A 21415-nucleotide genomic window follows, 5' to 3' on the forward strand; every position below is an offset into this window, starting at 1 on the left:
GGTAGAAGAAGGAGAATGTGGAATGGGACTGAGGATGAAGGGCATAGGGAATGAGAAACAACAAGGGAGAGGGCATTTAGAGTTGAGAAAAGAGCCTTCTCCCTTCCCGGTGTGAACTAGACAATAGGAGGGCTGGCAATGAGGTGGCAGGAGGTTATATGTCTAGGAAGTGACACTGGTCCATAACCAGCTTTTCCTCAGCCCTGTCCCACCTGCTGGCCCAGGCTCCCAGTTTTGTGTCCGTGGCTGTACCTTGTAGAAAGCAGGTGTGTGTGGGGAGAGTGGGGGTGTAGGGATGTGTATTTCTCTCATCTCCCATCCCCTGCTATCAAAGTAAATAAGTCAGCTGGAGGTCAGGGTAGCAGCCCTGGTTTCTCAGTCCTGTCCCCTCTCCCACCTTCCCCCAGGGCTAGACTGAGTCTACCTTCTATTGCCAGAGCCAAAGGCCTGAAGGGCAGAGGACAACAGGAAGCCCCTCAGCTTCCAGAGGTTCCCCTGATCTGGGCAGGGTTTTCTGCCTCTTCCTTTTCCTTATCTGAGTTAATATCATGGTAGACAGAGTATTAATTAAATAGATGTCAGGACACCCATGTCTTAGTCCCTCCTCTGTTCCCAGATTATCTGTGTGTCCACGGACAATCCATTTCCTTCTCTGAGCCTCATTTTCCCCATCTGTTAAATAAAGGGGTTGGATTAGTATCACTAAGGCCTTCCAACTCTGACATCTAAAGTCCATGGAATTCCTCCTTTCAGAGTCACTTTACCCTTTTCTTTCTGTTACCTGCTTCTTCCTCACAACCTTAAAGCCATCTAACTCCTACACTAGCTTATTCCCTCTTCCTCCTCCATGCACCTCCATGGCCATTGTGAAAACACCTGTCAAGCTCTCCCAGATTGTCCCCATACTTGATTTTTCCTAGTCCATCTCTGGCACCCTTCCAACCCTAGGAACCAAGATCTATCTGCTTGTCTTCTGAAGCATCCTAACTTGTTGTCCTCCTTCCTTACTCCCTACTAGGGCCTGGTGGTGACCACTCCCCTGACCCACAACAGGAAAATTGCCCCTTTCTGCTCAGTTCCAAATTGCTAATTGGACAGAGCCTGAGATCCAAGGCAAGGAAGAAGCTATCAACTGACCTCAAGTTCAAGGAACAACTCTCAGACTAATTTTTCTCCTGGTTCCAGTGGCAGGACTTTTGTATTTCCTCTTACCCCAGGGGTAAGAGGGATGATCCATTCCAGCAGTAAAGGGAAGGGCAGTTCTGGGACTGGGGTGGGTATTTTGACCTTGGCAGGCTTGTCTCTGGTATTTATCAATCCTTTGCCAACTCTGGCTGCCCTTTGCAGGTTTATAGTCATATAAACCACTGTGCTCATTGCAGATGCCAAGCCCCTGATTACAGATACTATAAATAGAAACAAAATAAATAAAGTGGTAGGCCTGGGGTCAGAGGGTAAGATGAAATGAAAAATCTTTCCCCATTTTTTGGGAGAAGGGCACAAAGAGCACCTCCCCATTTCAATCATGAAATCCTCTTTTCCCCTAAATCAGCCTATTCTATGTCTTTCTTCCTCATTTACTCCTGGGCCCTACTCATTAAGTGTCTCCTCTACCCCAAAGTTACCCCTTTCTGCTTGATCTAGAATCTGTAATTGGAAAGAGCCTGAGATAAGGAGCCTGCATCTATTCCTTGTCCTATCCCCAGGAGGCTCCATCAGCAATTCCCTGTGATAGATTGCCCAGGCAGAAGTGGGTTATATTAAACTAAGTTAGCTGGCTCTCTGCCTTGGGCTCCCCACATTCTTGTTGCTAGGCTGGATGAGACAGGGACCCACCTACTCCTTCCCACTGACAAAAAACACAATCTACGTGAAAGTTTAAAAAAGATAATTTTACTAAAAGTTTCATAGACTATCTGAGCTTGAAGGAAACTTAGAAATTGTTTAGCCTAAACCTCACATTTTACCAATGGAGAGATAGAGGCTTAGAAAGGAAAAGTGACTGATCCAAGGTCACATGGAGAGTTACTAGCAGAGCAAGAACTAGGAGCAGGTCCCCTCATCCCAAGCCAGTGGTCTTTCCCCTATGCTGTGGTTGCTATCAATTTCCCCTTCAAAGAGGGGAGGTAAATGGAGGGCAGGGTGAGGGAGAGAAGTAGAGACCACAAGGTTCACTGAAAGAATACTAATTTGGAATTAGAAGTCCTGTGTTCAAATACCACCCACTATACTACTTAATACCTGCATGACATTGAGTAGGTTGCTGGTTTCAGTGTACCTATCTGGTCAAATGAGGGGGTCCCCATGATCTCTAAAGTCTCTTAGAGGCCTTTTAGTTCTAGATATTATGATTATTTTGTCCAACCTGATCAGAAAGCACTCAGTGTGTAAAAGGGAATTGGGGTAGGGAGGAGGGTGGGATAGCTGCCATTAGTTCCAGAAGAAAAGACGTAAATCATGAAAACTACAACTTCCAGGAGGCAGTGTTCTAGGTATCCTACACTGTCACTACTCAAAGGGACAATAAATAATTCAGATAAACAAAAGGGTAATAAAGATTATCCAGTCCAGCCCCCTCATTTTGCTGATGAGGAAGTGGAACCCCTAACATGTCAAGTGATTTGCTCAAGGTCACCCAGATGATAGATGGCAGAACTGAATTTTGAACAGTATTTTGCAGGCTGTGATTCACTGAGTCTCAGACAAAGATCAATGTGTCACTGCAACAAGAGACAGGGACTCAACTCAATGTCCAGTGAATATACTTGTTTTTATTTTTTTTAATTTGTTTATTTTTTGTTTGTTTTTTGGTGAGGCAATTGGGGTTAAGTGGCTTGCCCAGGGTCACACAGCTAGTAAGTGTTATATGTCTGAGGTCAAATTTGAACTCGGGTCCTCCTGACTTCAGGGCTTGTGCTCTATCTACGGCACCACCTAGCTGTCCCTAGCAAACGTACCTGTACAAGACATAGAGTTCCTGGTCAGGGAATGGTCCTGGCAGGGAGGGGAATGAATTTCTATAGTTAGCTCCATTCTCTTGCACTAGGGTTCACACCCTTTCTATCCTAGCTCCCCACCCAACTCTCCCTAACTTTGGAGATGCTCAAGGAGATGTCTGGCACCACTTACTACCACCTTCTTCTTCCAAACAGAACAAACATTTATTAAATATACTAACTAGACGCAAGGTAGTAGGCTACATCCTGAAGATGAAGAGATAAAAATTAGAAATTGTTCCTGTTCTCAAGGAGTTTGCATTCTGCTGGGGAATATGACATTTAAACAGAAATAAATACAATAAAATTTGAGGAAGGAAAGAACGCCAGAAACTAGGGGAAATCGAGAAAGGCTTTCTATCTGAGGTGGTAGGACTTAGGTGAGCCTTGAAAGAATCTAAAAATTCTGAGAGAAAGAGGTAAGAAGGGAATGTATTCCAGGATTTGAGGCCAAGACAGATGTCAGAAGATGAAGCACGTTTTAAGAAATAGAAAGTATGCCAGTTTGACTGGAACATAGTGTCAGTGAAGGGGAGGAATATATAAGAAGTCTGGAAATGTAGGTTGGAGTCCTACTGTGAAGGGTTCTATGTGCCAAGCTGAGAATTTGATATTTTATTCCAGAGGCAATAAAGAATCATTGAAGATTCTCGAGCAGGGGAATGATTTGGTTAGACCTGTGCTTTTAGGAAGATTGTTTTGGCAGCTCCATGGAAAATGGATTGGAGAGGGGAGGAGAATGGAAGCAATGAGGAGGATATCACATTATTCACCCCTTAGTACCCCAACCCTGGATTACTCCTAGCATCAGTTTCCTTTGTTTCTATTCAGATGCTGCTGAGTGGAGCTGGAGGAAATCTAAAACCATGCTGGCTGGATCCACTACACATTTATGTTACCTAATCTCAACTTGGGGCATCTGGGTGGTGCAATGGATAGAGTTACCAGGCCTGGAGTCAGGAAGACTCATCTACCTGAGTTCAAATCTGACCTCAGACACTCACTAGCTGTGTGACCTTTCTGCTTCAGTTTCCTCATCTGAAAAATAAGCTGGAGAAGGAAATGGCAAACCACTCCAGTATCTTTGCCAAGAAAACCCTAAATGAGGTCACGAAGAGTCAGACAAGACTGAAATGACTCAAGTGGGCCCTTAGGACAATCTTCTGCTCCTCCCTACTTGGTTCACCACTTTCCACAATGGCTATTTCAATCCTTCTCACCTCTCCTCAAGCTTCCCATTGTACACCTTTTCAGCTGAGGAGCTCCTCTCACATTTTACCCCCCAAAAGTTGTGACTATTAAAGGAGACACCCTCCTTCACCTCTCCTTGTCTGCTCATGTAATTCAGACATCTTCCTCCACTATCCTTTCCTACACTCCAGGCTCCAATGAAGAGGTAACTCTTCTCCTTGCCAAGGCTAAGCCCTCTATATACACCCTTGATCCCATTCTCTTTTTTCTTCTCCAACAGATTGTTCCTGCCATTTTCCTCTCCAGGATGTACTCCCAACTCTCCAGACTTTCTCTACTATACCACAGAATGGACTTATCCACTGGAAATACCCTCTACCCTTGTAGCTTCTTCTTTTAATTGTCTGGCTTCTTTTAGAACCTCCATTTTAAGAAGGATGCCTAGGCTGGCCACATCTTCATTTCTCTCTAGGCTTCACTCCCATCTCTAGACTTTCTCTACCATGTCCCCAAATAAGGATGCCTCTCCTCCCCTACCCCTCCCCCCTTTTTCAGCTTCCTTTTTTGTGTTATCTTCTTCCATTAATATGTAAGCTCCTTGAGGGCAGGAACTGTCTTTCTTTCTGCTTCTATTTTTATTCCCGGTACTTAGTATAGTACCCGGCACTAGAATTTCCCTTTCTCATTTCCTTTACCTTTGGAAATATGAAATTATCATTAAGTCAAGTCAAGAAATGATTAGTTGTTCTGTTTTTGACAGAGACAGAAGTCTTCCATCCCTACTCTATCATGCTTCTCTGCCAGGTTTGTGATCATTTCAAAAGCTCATCTATCTTTTCTTTCTGTCCAGGTGGTCTTTAACATAGTGAGAACAAAATTGTTTCTGGTTGTGTCTCCTTTGATTTTCACCCAAATACTTTCCAGCATGCTTCCCCTCTCTGGTTCCTGGATCTCCTCACAGAAATATATCTTCTTAATACACAAGTGTCGCTTCCTCCCTTTTTATTGACCCTGGTTCTTTTGAATAATATCTGTCTATTCTAAGCCATATTCCAGTCATAGTGCTCATACCATCAAGAGTGAAATTTATCACCTTACATTAGTTCTACTACTTCATTTTGGTAGGTCTCTATACTTTGTGGATTTTCCTATAGATGTTTGAGGTCATGGGTTTTACATTCTTGTTCCTTGTCCCCTATAAACTTCTGGGTGGTCTCAACTGCCACTTTTTAAAAAATAAGATTGATTACTTTCTTTTAAATTACAATCATTTTTTTATATCCCTTCCCACTTACCAAAGAATTGAACCCCCCTGCAAAGAATTGAACCCTCCTTTCCAATGAAGAAAAACAGTTAATCAAAAACAACTGATATCGTGATCATGTCTGAAAGGTGGGCAACATTCTGCTCATATTGTCCCCCAGTTCTCTGCCAAGAGGAAGGGAGTAGTCAGCTACTATTTTCTTCCTATTTTACAGCTGCTCTCTATAGTTTCCAGGTTGCTGCATATGGTTTTTATTCCTCTCTCTTCTTTTCAGTTTAAAGTATTTTAAAATATATTTGCAAGATTCCAAGTATATACATTTTTACCAGGAGCACTCCATCCTGGGCTTATCTTTTCTATATTTTATCTGTGGTCCAGAACTCAATACAATACAATTTGATTCAATTTAACAAACATTTGTTAAAAACTGACGACGTGCCAAGCAATGTGATCCAAACACGAAAATGAAATACCCCCTGACCTTAGTGAATTTATAATCTATTGGGAGATGGGTGGGGAAACAACATGTAAAGAAAAAATAAAATATTATACACACACAGAGTAATTTCCATAGGTGAGAACCAGGCATAATCAGATCATTATTTTTCAAAGATCAGATTATTTTTCAAAATAAGTTTTATTGAAGTCTAATTTCCTCAGTATTCCTCTCCTTCTTCCTCTCAAAGAGCCATCCCATACAACATATTTTAAGAACAACAACAACAAAAAAAGAAAAAACCATAAGTAATCAACACATTGAAAAAGTCTGAAAATATGTGTACTGTGCAACCTCTGCAAAAAGTTGGGGGTGTCTTCTCATATCTCTTTTTTCTCCCAGCCATGATTATTCTTTGTAATTTTACAACATTTGCTTTTTATTTTCTTTGTGGTTGTTTTCTTCATTGACATTGTTATAGTCATTGTGCATATTGTTTTCTTGGCTTTGTTTACTTCACTCTTCTTCAGTTCACATAAATCTTTCTATTATTCTCTGTATTCATCACATTAATCATTTCTTACAGCACAATAATATTCCATTACATTAATGTACCATAGTTTGTTTAGCCATTCCCCAATTGATGGACATCTACTTTGTTTCCAATTCTTTTCTATCACAAAAAGTGCTGCTATAAATATTTTTGGTGTATGTATGGATTTTCTTCATATCAATGGCCTTTTTAGAATATAAGCCTAGTAATGGAATTTCTGTGTCAGAAGTTACAGGTATTTTAGTCACTTTATTTGCATGATGGCAAATTACTTTCCAAAATGGATATACTGATTTCTAGTTCTACCAATGATGCACTAGTGTGTGCCTATCTTCCCACAACCCCTTCATCATTGACTACTCCCACCTTTTGTCATCTTTGCCAATTTACAGGGTATGGGATAAAACCTTAGGGTTGTTTTGAAGTGCATTTCTCTTATTATTAGTGATTTGGAACATTCTTCCATTTGGTTATTAATAGTTTGCAATTATTTTGAAAATTGTTCATATGCTTTGACCTCTTCTTTATTGGGGAATGGCTTTTGGTCCATTTTGGTCCAGATAGATAAATAGATAGCTATTAGTTACAGATATAGATACATACATTTATGTTAATTATTTATATAGCATAGATGCTAAATCCTTATCAGGAAAATTTGCTACTAAGATTTTCCCCCATTCAACCAATTCTTGAACAGCAGATATTATAGAATGATGGTTCTAGAGGGGATGTGGAGTATAAGGGGATGGGAGGTATGGGGATGACATGGATGTGTATGAGAAAGCTAGGAATAGTGACCAGAGAGGGGAACTTCATCCTAAGCAGCCTATCATTCAAATTCTGAATGGAACTCTAAGGTAGTAGTAAGTTTTTCTATCCTTCACAGTAGCAATGGTAATGCTGACTTGGTAAGCATCCCTGAGCAAGGGGAGCAGAGTGTGGGGAGTTGACATGTTTCATCAGGGCAGATAATGAGTCCCTGGTCCTGAATGATAGTCAAGGTAGGAATCAATGGGAATCTTGGGACTCTGACGGTTACAGAAGGGTGAAATATATTTGAAGTACTCACGCTCTAATCCTCAACCACATTAGCTCTTCCCCAGGACTCCCTCCAATTCAATTCAATTCAACATTTACTGGCCAATATACTATATATAGTCTTTACCCTTCAGGAGCTAATATTCTACTGAGAAGAACCAAATTTTACACACATAAGTAAATGTAAAATGTGCACTTACCAAATGTAATTTTGGGGATAGGAGAGTACCAACTGGGGGGACAGAAAAGATCTTGTGGAAGGGGGTCAAACTTGAAGGGTGCTGAGGTTCCTATGAAGTGAAGGTGAGGAGAGAGAGCATCCTGGGCATGGGAACAGCCTGTGCAAAAGCATGGGGGCCAGAGATGGAATGTTATATATGGAGTACAGTAAAATCTGACCACTTTGGCTGTAGTAGAGAGTATGTGAGCAATGAACAATGTGAAATCAGTATAGAGAAAGAAAGTGAGCTTGGCACCAGATTGTGAAGAGTTTTAAATGCCAAAGAGAGGATTTTATTTCTATTTCATCCTAGAGGGAACAGGGAATCACCGAAGTCTCTTGAGCAGGAGAGTAACAAAATTACAAGTAGATCTATGCTTTAGTCATTTCAATTTGGTTGCTGTGTTGAGGATGGATGGGAGAGGGGAGAGACTTGAGGCAGGGAGATAAATGAGGAAATTATTAAAATAATCTAGGTGAGAGGACACGAGGCCCAGAACTAGGGTATATGGGGATACAGGGGCACAGATGGGAGAGATGTACCAATGAGGCTTGGGAGCTGACTGGATATGTTGTTGCTCATCTTGACACCATGAGGGTGATGTCTTGAGGGAATGAGACAAAGTTAAGAGTCAGGGATCACTCTGAGATTACAGACCTGAAGGATCAGAAGAATGGTCAACAGAAGTATGGAATTTAAGAAGACGGGTAGGGTTTGGGGGGAAGATAACGAGTTCTATCTGGGAAATACTGAGTTTGAAATACCTATGGGTATTTCAACTCAGGTTGATACATCCAAAAGGTGATTAACAATTAACAATCTCAACTCAAGAGAAAGAAGAGGGCTGAGTGTCCAGATTTATAAGTTATCAGCGTAAGAGGATAATTTAACCCAGCAAAAGTGATAACACCATCACGGGAGAGAACAGAGAAAAGGAAAGGGTCAAAAAACAAAGTTCTGGGGTTCACCCACCTATGGACAACGATTCAGCAAAGGAGACTGAGAAGAAATGGTAGGAAATATTTTAGAGGAAAACCAAGAAAGCAGTGTTTAGAAAACTCAGGGAGGAAAGTATTTAAGAGGAGGAAGTAGTCAATAGTTTAAATTATACAGAAAGGTCAAGAAGAAAGAGCATGGAGAAAAGGTCATGGGCTTTAGCAGTGAAGAGATTTTTGGAAAGGGTGTTTTCAGTCCAATAATGATGATAGAAGTCAGATTGCAAGGGACTGAGAAATGAATGGTACATGAGAAAATGAAGGCAAATCGTGCAGGCAGCTTTTTTTTTCTAGCAGTGTGGCAGTGAAAGGGAAGAAAGATATAAGATAATAGCTTGAGGGGATAATAGGGTCATGAGAATTTTTTTAAAGGATGGGGGAAATATGGGTCTTTTTGTAGGCAGTAGAAAAGGAGCCAGCAAGACAAAAAAAATTGAAGATTAGAAAAAGAGAAAGGATGATGAAAGAGACAAACACCTGGAGGAGATAAGAGAGAATGGGATAAAGGGTACCAGTAGAAGGGCAATCTCTTTCCCTGAGGATGGAGCAAGGGACAAGAGAATCCCATCTTTAATTGTTGTTCTTCAGTCATTTCAGACTCTTCATGACCCCATTTTGGGGTTTTCTTGGCAAAGATACTGGAGTGCTTTGCCTTTTCTGGCTCATTTTACAGGTGAGGAACTGAGGCAAGCAGGGTTAAGTGACTTGCCCAGGGTCACACAGCTAGTAAGTGTTTGAGGTAGGATTTGAATTCAGCTCCTTCTGACTCCAAGATCAGCACTCTCTCAGCTGTGCCACCTAGCTGCATCTTCAAAGATCATTTTCTTAACCAGCTTCTTCACCTCCTATCCACCCCGATCCAGAACTGCTGTGGTGCCTAACACAGTATCTTCCACTCTTTTGTCTCTTATTAGGGAAGCATGCAGACATCGTTGAGGTCATCTGACCCTCCGAAATCCTCCAAATGAGGCTCCTTCATTGTCTGCTTTTTTTACAGGGTGGTGGAGGGTGAGCCTTTGCATTTATATAACATCTTACAACTTACCAAGTGTTTTTTTTCTCACAACTCTATGAAGTAGGTATGATAGGTCTCCCTATTTTGCAGATGAAAAAACAAATTCAGAGCAGGAAAGAGAAATGACAAGTCCAAAGTCGCATGGAACTAATTAGTGGAAGAGCCTAGAATTGGATCCAAGCTCTTGTGCTATATATGTGTATGTGTATGTATATATATACATATATGTGTGTATAAAATCACACAATGATAAAATATGAAAACAAGAAGAATTTACAAGGTGCAGGATTTAAAAAATTCAATCCAAGTACTTGATGGAATTAATGAGTATAGGTTACAGGGCGATCAAGCCCCAAGTTCCTTGTCCCTATCTGTAGACCTAGACGGAGGCTTAATAAAAGGAATCTACTTCTAGCCTGCGCTGTGTTCGAATTGGTAGCATTGTCAGAGTTAGGAAGATCCCTGGTGCATCACAGAACCTGTCTTTCCTTTGAATATCATCCCAGCTTATCCCTGCTGAACTGCATTTTACTTTTGTCCTGAGTGCATTTCTCTCTAGCCCTGAATCCTCCCCAAATTCAGGCTGTTCTGTGCTGACCTGGCAGCAGCCTTCTACATAGCCCTCTCTGGAGAGCTCTGGTCCCTGCGAGCTCTAGAATCGTACCCTTGTTCTTGACCCATTTCTCTCTGTCTGGCTCGGTTTGTATGAAGCATGTTCACTAGCTGTCCACTTCACCTGTGGTTCTCAGCTAGTATCTGGGCCTAGTATCTCTAGTGGACATATGGCCTCAGTGGTGATGCCATCTTTCCCTCAAGCTCCCACATCACTGTCCCTGCAACTCCCTCCTCTTGTTGGGGGCAGGCTCTTTCTTTTCCTGTTTGAAAGCCTGGGCTGCCCACTTATCTGTCTCATGGAAAACCACCAGCTCTCCATTTGCAGGTCATGAATCTAAGGCCTAATCAATCAACCAGCACTTATTAAGTACCTACTATCCTACTATGTGATGTGCATGGTGCTAGGTACTGAGGACACTAAAAGAAAAATGACAGAGTCCCTGCCCTCCAGGAGCTTACATCCTCCAAGGGAGGTATGTCATTTTCACCAAGTAAATAGAGGATATACACAAAGTAAAATAGCAACTTAAAAGTGGAATGTTAACAACTCCCTTTTGAAGGAGGTGATGCTTAAATTGAGCCACAAAAGGAGCTAAGGTTTGCAAAAAGTGAAGATGAGGAGAGAGACACCTCAAGGCATGGCAGATAACCTGTACCAAAGCACAGAAGTGAGAAGCAGAGGGTCCTGAACAGAAAATAGCAAGTAGCCCAATCAGGCTGTACCCTCAAGTTCATGAGGGTGAGTATTATGAAATCAGCTTCAAAAGATAGACTGGAGCCAGATTGTGAAGAGCTTGAAGTACCAAACAGAGGGATTAGTACCTTATCCTAATGGCAATGGGGAGCCATTGAAGTTTCTTGAGCAGATGAGTAACATCATCAGGCCTATGCTTTCTTTAGGAAGAGTAGTTTGGCTTCAGGTCTTCACAGCTTAGTCCCACCTATTTCCTCAGATTCTCTCAGTGACTTGCAGGAAAATTATTTCCAGAATCCTTTCAATGCAGATTTACAAGGCCAAATTACCTCAAATATATATTTATGGTGACTGGTATCAAAGTGAAGGAGGTTCAAATATTCCTAATAACTTCAAAATTCCCCCAACTCCTCCCCCACTTGCCCCCATCCTAGGCTCTTCAAGGCCCCTACCATCTCCCTTCACGTCACTAAGTTCCAAATTTGGAGAGGTGGGGGATTTGGACATGGAGCTACCATACCTGTACCCTAATGGTGGCCATGGTGACACTGGATACTCCCCTCCCCTTCCCCTTCTCCCCAAACCTAGGTTATAGAGGCCTGACTTCCTGCCTCTCCATGGTGTGTGTGGGGGGGGAGAACAGGGAGAGGAGGGAGGCTTGGAGACACAGTGATTGCCTATGAACTTCCATGTGTCCACTCATGCCTGTTTGGCTGTAGGGAAAGGAAAAGTTGTCCTGAAGCTGGCCTGGATAGGAAGGTACACAGACATGGGCTGGAATGATAAAGGGCCCTGGAGCTTTTCCCAGGAAAGTTAAGAGAGAACTGTGAAGACACATTATTATTATTTATTATTTTTAGGCAGTTGGGGTTAAGTGACTTGCCCAGGGTCACACAGCTAGTAAGTGTTAAGTGTTTGGTCTGAGGCAGGATTTGAACTCAGGTCCTCCTAACTTCAGGGTCGGTGCTCTATCCACTGCGCCACCTAGCTGCCCCAAAGATACATTATGAGATGATAATAATACTTGTCATTTACAGAAACATTTAAGGTATGAAGACCTTAAAGTGCAAAGAATCAAATGAGATATTTCTAATGTAATTAGCTGAGTGCCTGGTACACAGTAGATGCTTAATACATGCTTGTTTCCTCCCTTCCTTTCTCACTCTCTCTCTCTCCCTCCCTTCCTTCCTCTCCATCCCTTCCCTTCTCCCTCCCTCCTTTCTTTCCTTCTTCTCTCCCTCCCTTCCCTTCTCCCTCTCTCCTTTCTTTCCTTCTTTTCTCCCTCCCTTTACACATGTTATTTTTATTTGATCCTCTAAACAAACTTGTGAGGTAAGGGCTATTGTCCTCATCTTACAGAAAAGGACACTGAAGCTCAGTAAGTGTGAGAAGGTAATTCCAACTCTTCCAACAAGAAGTAGGAGCTTCTTTGCACTGTTCTGAGCTAAATCGAGTTTGCTTTGTCCAATCCCTATGGGGCCCTCAACAGCTGAAGAAAAAAGATCACAGATTGCAGCTGGAAGGAACTATAGACAATCCTCTCATTTCAAGGATGAGGAAACTGAGGCCCAGAGAAGTGATTTGCCAAGATTCCACATACAGGTAACCTTGTTTTCTGGTGACTGAAACTCTAACTCCAAATGTAGTGCTCTTTCTACTATATCCCAGAAACCAGGTCAAGGACAATGTGAAAATAAAGGAAGGGAATAAAGGTGCTTACAAAGTTGCTTGAGTGTGGACTGTGCCCTGCTTTCTATGCTACTATCCTACCTACAACCTCTCCTACAATTGTCTACCTCCCCATTGCCACCTCTGTCCCCATCACCTCTCGTTCATCCGTGCTATCCCTTCTGTTCCTACCCTGTGTCTCTTTTCACTCTTTCCCATCCTCTCGGTTTCCATCTTTGTTCCCTATTACTCATCGACTTTTTCCCATCTCCTGACCTACTCATCCCCCATCTTCTCTGTTCCCCACTCTTCTGTCTCCATCCCTGCCTTCCTCTTTCATTCTTTTTGTCTTTTATCCTTTCCTGTTCTCTCTGTGCCCCATACACCCTCAACCTTTTAAGGACCAGAGCTTTGGCTTTGTAGGCCTATTTCCTTTGTAACACATTTTATGTATATTATCTTTCTTCTCCCTTCCTCCCTCCCTTCCTTCCTTTTTTCCCTCCTTTCCTTTCACCCCCCTTCTCTCTTTGCAACACTTTCATGCCTAAGGCAGGTTCTCAAAGGCCCAGTTAACCTTTTCAACCCGTGATGATGAGGGAGAAATCACAGACCAAAAAGCGTTGATCTTCAGATGGAAGCAGCAGCCTGCCTCCCTAGCTCCCTACCCAACGCTTTCCTTCCTCAAACTGCCTGGGTAGGAAGCAGTATGCTCTTCACTCAGCCTGGCTTTCCTCGCTCCCTGCCTCCTCGGCCTCCTCGCCTGTATTTATATATACTAAAGCCTCTGCCCGAATAAAACATCCATAGAAAATCCAATTTCCGCGGAATCTCTTTTGGAGACGAGGCCTGAGATGGAGTAGGTAACCCCGGCGGTAACTGCCTGAACCACTCCTGCTGGCTGCAAAGGGGAGGCCCATTTTTCAATTATCTATCTGCAGTGACAGCAGCAAAGCTACTGAGCCGGGGAGGGGGAGGAGGGGAGGGAAAAGAGAGAGAGAGGAAGGAGAGGGAGAAGGGAAGGAGAGAGGGAGGGGAAGGAGAGGGGTACAGGGAGGAGGGAGGGAGAGAGAAGGACAGGGAAAGGAGGAGGGAAAGGAGAGAAAGGGGAGTGGGTAGAGGCACAATGTTGTCTATATAGAAAGCACTCCATAAACATTTGCAGGATGAATGAAGAGGGATAATAGGGAAAAAGAAAGACAAGGAGGGCACTGAGGGAAGAAGAGAAAAAAGAAAGACAAATCAAAGAGTGAGTTGGGCGGAGGTAGGGGAAAAAAGAGAGAAAGGGGAAAGAAGAGAGAGAGAGAGAGAGAGAGAGGAGAGAGAGCCAACAAGAGGCTCCTGTGTCAATCTGGGGAAACGGGCGGCAGAGTGATGCGGTCACAGCTCCTGCCATCAATATCCTCTAATATAAATGTCAGCGATGCTATTTTGCGCGCAGTCATTTCGCACACTGCTGATTACATTATCGTATAATGGAGGCGCCGGCGCCGCTGCTTCTCCCCTAACCCTCCCCCCGGTGATGTGTCAACAGCCGCCTCCATGAACAAGTCAATTTTCTGCAGGCTTGGCAGCGGAATAAATCTGCCCCGCGTTGGGGAGAGCCGGAGATATTTATATACCCGCGCCTGCCTTCGTGTGTGCGCGCGGCCCGGTGTGGGTTCCCGCGCGCGCGTGCGCGTGTCCAAGCTACCCCCTCCCAACCTCCCCACTCCCTCCCACCCCCGAAGCCCCCTCCGCGGGTGCCGGTGTAGTGGGCGCGCGAGTCGAATGATTTTCAGCCCAGCTTCAATCAGAGGTGAATTTAGAGCGGTCCCTCCGCCGGGTTCCCAGAAACAGCCGAACACGTTCATTTTCTTGAGTTGAACAGGAAAGGCGAGAATTATGTGTGGATTTATAGGACAAGCGCAGCTTAACCCCAGCTCTCCTGAGGCGCGGAGAGGGGGCTCCCAAGGCAAGAGCAGGGTGGCTATAAGCAGCTCCGTGCGGCTTTGCGCCTGCTGGGACCCTCGCCCCAGCCCCGATGCCGAGTAAATAAACATTCGGCTTTAATTACTTTTGGTTATTGTCCTTGGTGCTGGCGGGGCTTCCGTGCAGAGCGCACGGCTCTGGAGACCCTGGCCCCGGCCGCTGCCCCCCACCCCCCAGTCCCCGGGGAGGGGATCGTAGACCAGAGGAGGGAGAGAAAGTGCATGAGGACAGCTTCAACTCAGAAGCAGATCGATACTGGGATATCTAATAAGCGACCAGCCAGGGGAGAGCAGACAGCCCAGGCATCCTTTGGACACCTCACCTATGCCGCCTCCTGGCCTCTGCCGGAGCTGTCGGGAGGGGGGTGAGGAGCTAGGAGTAGGGTAGTTTTGACCCTGCCGTGACCGCTCCCCTCCTATCCCGCCGGGGAGAACCGCAACAGCCTCTCCCCAGGTCCTAGCTGCTTCAGACCACTAGGGGGCGGCCCGGCCCCGTCCTCTCACCATGGATCCCGGCGCCTCCTCGGCGGAGGCGCCAAAAGACTGTGTTCCTCGGCGTCTTGAGCCTGAGCCTGAGCCAGGCCAGGGAGAGAGAGGAGGAAACTGGACCACAAAACTCTCACCATTCCTCCCACCTCCGCCCGGCACAGGTCCGAGCCTATGAGCTAGGAGGGAGGGACAGGCAACCGGGGTGCCACAGCAGGTGCCCCTCCCCGACTCCCACCCTTCACCTCCACCACGCCATGGACAGAAGGGACCAAAGTTCTTGGGACAGGGAAACTGAGAGACCGTGCCCAGAGCTGGCTTAGCCTGGTCCGGTCGAGGCCGTCATCCTCACCGTGCTTCCCACCGCTCCCCCTTCACCTCGGTCTGAGTCTGCACTCTTGGAGATGACCATGACTGCGATCAAACCACGGGGAGGGGGCTGCGCCTTTTAAGCAGGAAGCCTAAGCGGACCAAAACTTTCCTTCGTCCAAATCGCTAGGGCCGAGTCTCCTCTCCCCTCTCCGCTCTTTAGTCTCTAAGTGGGGAGGGAAGAAGGTGAGGCGGAAGGAGGGAATTTTCTTTAGGCTGCAAAAGGGTAAGATCCCTTCATGTTCACAAATGTGTGAATGTGCATTAGAGTAAGCGTGAGTGGATATGTGAGAATGACCCGTGAAGAGGTTTGGGATTAGTGGAAGGAGAGTCAGGGAGACTAGATTTGAAGGCTGGCCCTGATGCTTATACTCTGGTGAGCTTGGGCATGCCTCGTTCCCTCCCCCTCTGAACCTCAGTTTCTTCATCTGTAAAAGGAGGATAATAACTAACCTCACAAAGGCTTCTGTGGGGATCAAATGAAATAACTTCAGAAAAGTATTGTATAAATGTTAGCTATTGTTATCACACAGTTGTGTCATTTTGTTTTCGTGTCATTGTATCTACATGTCATTTTGTGTGCAAGTCTTATTGTGTATGTCATTCATTATTAGGGACATCACAGAATACGTACCCATATCTGCTAGGAGTAAGACAAATTGCCTAGCATTGTGTGTGCTTTGTCTATGTATGTCATTTTATATATGTCTCATTATGTGTGTCCCTATGTGTGGGTGTACATCATTGTGTCACTGTTATTGTGTATATATGTCAATGTTTTGCTTGTCATTGTGTATGTTGCTCTTGTGTGTCTTTGTCTCTGTGTGGGAGTATCATATGTACATGATGCCAGTTATGTCATTGAGTGTCCTATCTTTGTGTGGGTGTCATTGTGTGTACACACCATTATGCTTTGTGTCCTGTGGATGTCATTGTATGCATAGTTCATTGTGCTCTGGAGGGGGGTACAGTCACACAGCTCTCCAGACAAATGGAAGGGCAGCTGATCTGTCAGAAGCAGAGCTGGCAATGACCTTCTTTTTCCAATTATATCCTGGTCAGAGGTGAGTGACCTCTTCCTGCTGAGGCCGTATCTTGTCATGCAAACCTCAAAGCTGGATGGAAATTAAAGGAATGTGACAGTCACGTGTGAAAACAATCAGCTATAGATGGGCCTGGATCAATGCCTCAGATTACAAATGCAACCAAAGCTATCACAGGCCAGGGAGGGCTTCTGCTTTGGAGGCTGTTTAGATCCAGAAGGAGAGGGGAAACTCTCATATACAGACATACATCTGCTTCAGTCCCTCCCATGTCTTGCCTCTGAAGGAAGCAAATCTCTATCTGGCCTCAGCAGTTTTATTGATTATCTCCCTCCCCCTACCCCCCATTCTTAAATCCAGACCAGTACTGGGAATAGGAAAAGAGGCATAGTAATAACTGATGGATTCTTATCCCTCGCCATGCTAGCAGGGCCCAATCTATAGATCGTAAAAGTGTTAGGCTGGAGGATCAGAGCCATTCATTGATAGAGCCAAGCATATCTTCTAGACCTGGCTCATGTGCTCCCTCCAAACTTCCACAGAAGTATTGGGGAGGTGACTTTAAAGCTGCCTGATTCTGCCCTAACCAAGCTCATCCCAGACATCTATGATCCCACTGCCCCTGTCTCCCCTGCTCTAGAAAAACAGAAAGGTATGTGTCCTCTCATGGCTCTTTCTCCATGAATGTATCCTAGGGAGTGAGAGTATATAGGGATAGTCTGGAATTATGTAGGAATTATAAGAATATCCTCTGGGGACCTAGGTACCCCTACAGTCTGGATTCTCACAGCCCAGTGTGTCCCAATACACATTCCAAATCATCCACAGACCAAGCAGCTAATACGGGTTTGGGGTCCCTGCACATCAAGGCTGAGTTCTCACAATGCCTGGAAAAGTCCCTTTCAGGTAGGCACACTAGCTCAGTCTGGGAGAAAGACTCTACCCAAGAAAGTTCTAGTTATTTTGCAAGGGACAAAGGGTTAATAAGGTGCCCTGGCATGTTGGGGGCGCTGGTCACTCCCCCTTCCCCTTTCTGGATGCATCTGTGGGCTTCTTGGCTGGGGTGAGGGGCGAAGGGGCCGCTGGGTCCACTTCTGGCTTAGTTATTGTTTTAATTTTGGTGCTGGCGTCCCTGGTGCCCGGAGCATATAATGAAACAGAGAAAACACACCAGGAGAGGCTGGGATGGTGCCCAGGCGGCAGATTTCAGGGGCTGGGGCTGGAGTGTGGGGGGGTGAGTATCCGTGGGGGAGGGCCAGTTAAAGTCAGTAAAGTGCTTGGAGACTCAGAAAATGGGAGTGGAGGTGCCGAGTTGGTGTTTCAGATGGACAAGGCCTTTTGCTTAGAAAGCTGAACGCTCTGAATCAGACCACAGTCCCCATTCAGAGTATCTCACATCCTCAGCATGATGAAAGAATAGGGGTGAGGGGGAGGAGGAACATCATAACCAAGGGTAGGAAGGAGTGTGTTTAGGGAAAAGTTAGACAGAGCAGCCAGGGGTCCTGCCTTTTTCCACTCTAGGCCTCTGTCCAGTCTTCGGCCCCTCTGCTCTGGTCTTGCTCCTGGATGTTGCTCCATCAACAAAGAATCCACAAGTGCCTCTTGTATGTCCGTCCCTTGGCTCCCTTATTCTGTGGAGGAGACAGGTACAGGGAGGGACAGACCAGCTCCCCAAGCCTGTCTAGGAAAACAGAACAAAAAAGCACAGTCCAAATAAAAAGGCACACTCTGACCCTATAAGAAAGATTATGTTTGAGCTTCCTGATGCCCCCAAGTGCCTCCATATCTATTTCTCTCCCCATCTGGCTTACTCTTATGATCCTTATGTTATAGCCCTAACGGACAGACAGAGGAGGATGGAATGAATGGGCCTATATCCAAATTCCAGGTACCCTCTGCCCACCAAGAATGAAGGAAAAACTCAAGTCTAAAGCCAATTGTATTCTCCTCCACTACCACCCACCCCCTCTCCCCCTAAGGAACCTGCTAACAATTTAGCCACCTCTGGACCTCTGGGAAAAAGACACACCCAGCTATACCTTAAAGGAAGTGCCCAGAAACAGGGAAGAGGGGTTCTACAGAACCTCCCAAATCTGCCTGGAAGGTAGCCATTACTAACCCTTCCCTATCCATACAAGAGAATAGCCAGGCTTTGTCACCCCCCAAGCTAGATGAAAGAGAGAAAGAAATACAGAAAGAAACAAGGCTTTTGCTACCGGCTCTCTGCTTTTGCCCCAGTATTTTCCAGGGGGTAGGTGGTGGAGGGGGATAGAAGAGCTGATCTCAGAGTTCTCCTTCCCTCCCATCATTGGGCAAATCTATTTTCCCTTCTCTACCTCTCATGGGGACTTAGATCAGATTGGAAAGGGGATGGTAATTTTTCCCACTTGACCTTCCTTCACTCCCAGGGGCAGGCAGGGCCATGAATGAAGAGGCCACATTTTCACATTCATGACAGCATATGTTGTGTTTCCTGAGACGCTGCGGGCGCTGTGCCTGTGGCAGGGGGGTGGGAGAGGCCACAGGGAAGAGAGAGAAGGAGGGGGAGCATTATGGGGGGGGAAGGGACTGGGGGCTGGGAGCCTGGGGGGCTGGAGGGAGGGAAAGAGGCACAAACAATATTGTTGTGCAGAGCACACCAGGTGCTCCCTGTCAGCCTGAACAAAAAGGAAGAGTCAGCAACTGAGAGGAGTGGGGGGGCGGGGGTGGAACTGGAGGCAGGAGCCTCCTGCTCTGATGCATCCTCTCCCCATTAACCCCTCCCTTACCATGTAGCCCAGTTCTAGCAGCACCCAGAGCGGGTACTGTGGAGTCTGTCTAGAGCTTATCACCCCCACCATTACCCAAGTGGCCTGATACAGGGAGAGGTTGCCTCCCTTGAGTCATAAAAAAGTCTGGGGTGCCAGCAGAGCCAGAAGGAGAAAAAGAGGTCTCAGATAGGAGAATTGTGCCCTAGGATTAAGAGCCGAAAGTGACCCTAGAGATTTAGTATAAATCCAATCATCGATGATGCAATTGGGGCCCAGAGAGAAGGAAGTGGCTTATTCAGTCACCTGGGCAGGTGATCTGAGATGAAAACCCAAGTCCTCCGACTTCAGGTCCAGTGTTCTTTCCCATCGACAAATATCTCTCCCAGGAGCAAAACCAAGACCTCATAGTGGGGTTGGTTGGTGAATGGTGTGTGTGAGTTGTGGGGATGAGGTGAGTATGGGGACTGTAAGAAACAACAGAGGGATTTCTCTGGTCTGGTTTATCTTCTCCTGTGCTCTGGGCCAGGGGAGAGCAGCAAGGTTGGGGACAGTTTGCAAAAATCACTGTGTGTGGGCTCTCCCTTAAGCAATGCTGAGCAAGTATACACTGAGCTCCAGCTGTGTCCTGTACTGGCCTATCTTCTTTAGGGGAGAAAAGAGAAGAGGCCACAGTCCCGATAGAAGCCCAAAGACTTCTTAGGAAGTCTGGACTTATACAAAGGAGACAACCGGAAACCTACCACAGAGCAACATAAGGGGTTATAGGGAGTCGAGAGGCTTGAGAGTGGGAAATGGAGGTAAGCAGATAATGACCTGTGACATTGTGGTTGCTGATGGAAACTGAGGAAGACCTTCCATCTTATTGGGAATGTCAAGGGGGGAGTGAAGGAGGGGAGAAATGTGGGTAAAGTTTGGTGAGAAACTAAAGAAGGCTCCCAATTCTGAGTTTCATCCCATTTCAAGGTATTGGGAAGGACCTGGGGCCACTGGACTCCCCAACACATAAGATGGTCAACCAAATCTAGAGGTGGGCTCCTCCTTGTTGCTCAGGGCACAAAATGAAACGATTCCTTCCCTAGCCTATGTCTCCTGGATCCTGGGGAGGTGGGGTGCCGCAGAGGCTGATGCCCTCACCAATTCTTGTGTTCTGTTCTGCTGTTACTAAGAGGAAGAAGCCCCGAGACAGATCAAAGAGCAAAGGTTGTATCCTGATGTCTAGAGGAGGGGCAGACTAGGATCCTGAATCCTTTCTCCGGAAACTCTGCTCTCCCTCCCCTACTCTGTGGCCCCCTTTTCTTATTCAATTCCACTACCACCCTTTCCGGGAGAGGAAAAAAAAATGTGGAAAATGCGAGCTAGGCTCTTTATAAGACAGGAGCCCTGGCCACTTACTATGAGATCTAACCTCAGTTTCCTCATCTGTAAAATGGAAGGGTTAATACCTGCCCTGCTGACCTCACCGGGTTTGTAGTGAGAATAGGAAATAATGGATGCAAACCAATTATTAAACCTGAGCTACTCACTTCCGCCCCAACCCCCTTTCCATATTCCTGCCCCTCCCTCCCCACACTCCGACTGCCCCGCCCGAGCTGCTGCGGTGGTGCCCCACCCCCACCCCTTCATTCCTGTGCGGAGCTTCCTGTTCTCTCCCCCCCTCCCCCCCCACTTCCCCGGGGTCACCCACCGCGCCACTCACAGCTGCTTCGCGGCACCGCTAGCGCTGCTCTCATCTCGCCTTCCACCCTTGGCTCAGAGCCCCCCTCCCCGGCTCCAGCTGCGAGCGGAGCCCGTCCCAGGCGCAGCTCCAGCTCCTCAATGGCCCTTCTTCCCCATTACCCTGATGTCGGCCCCTCTCCCCCTCCGCGTTATCGGCTCCGCCAGGGTAATGAGGGCTCTGCTAATTACCGTTCCAGAAACTCCACTCACACTAACAGCTTCATCCGCGGAGCGGCAACATCTGCTCCGTACTGGCAGCGGCCCCCTCCACTCCTCTCCTATCTTCACCCCCTCTCCCTTCCTCTCTCCTCCTCTTCCTTCCCCTCCCTCTTCCCTCTTCCAGTTTCCCCCTTTTGGTACCTTCTCTCTCCCCTCTGCACTCCCCCCCCCCCCCCCCC

Source organism: Vombatus ursinus, unplaced genomic scaffold, assembly GCF_900497805.2.
Source record: "Vombatus ursinus unplaced genomic scaffold, bare-nosed wombat genome assembly UNPS02009205.1, whole genome shotgun sequence".
NCBI lineage: Eukaryota > Metazoa > Chordata > Mammalia > Diprotodontia > Vombatidae > Vombatus > Vombatus ursinus.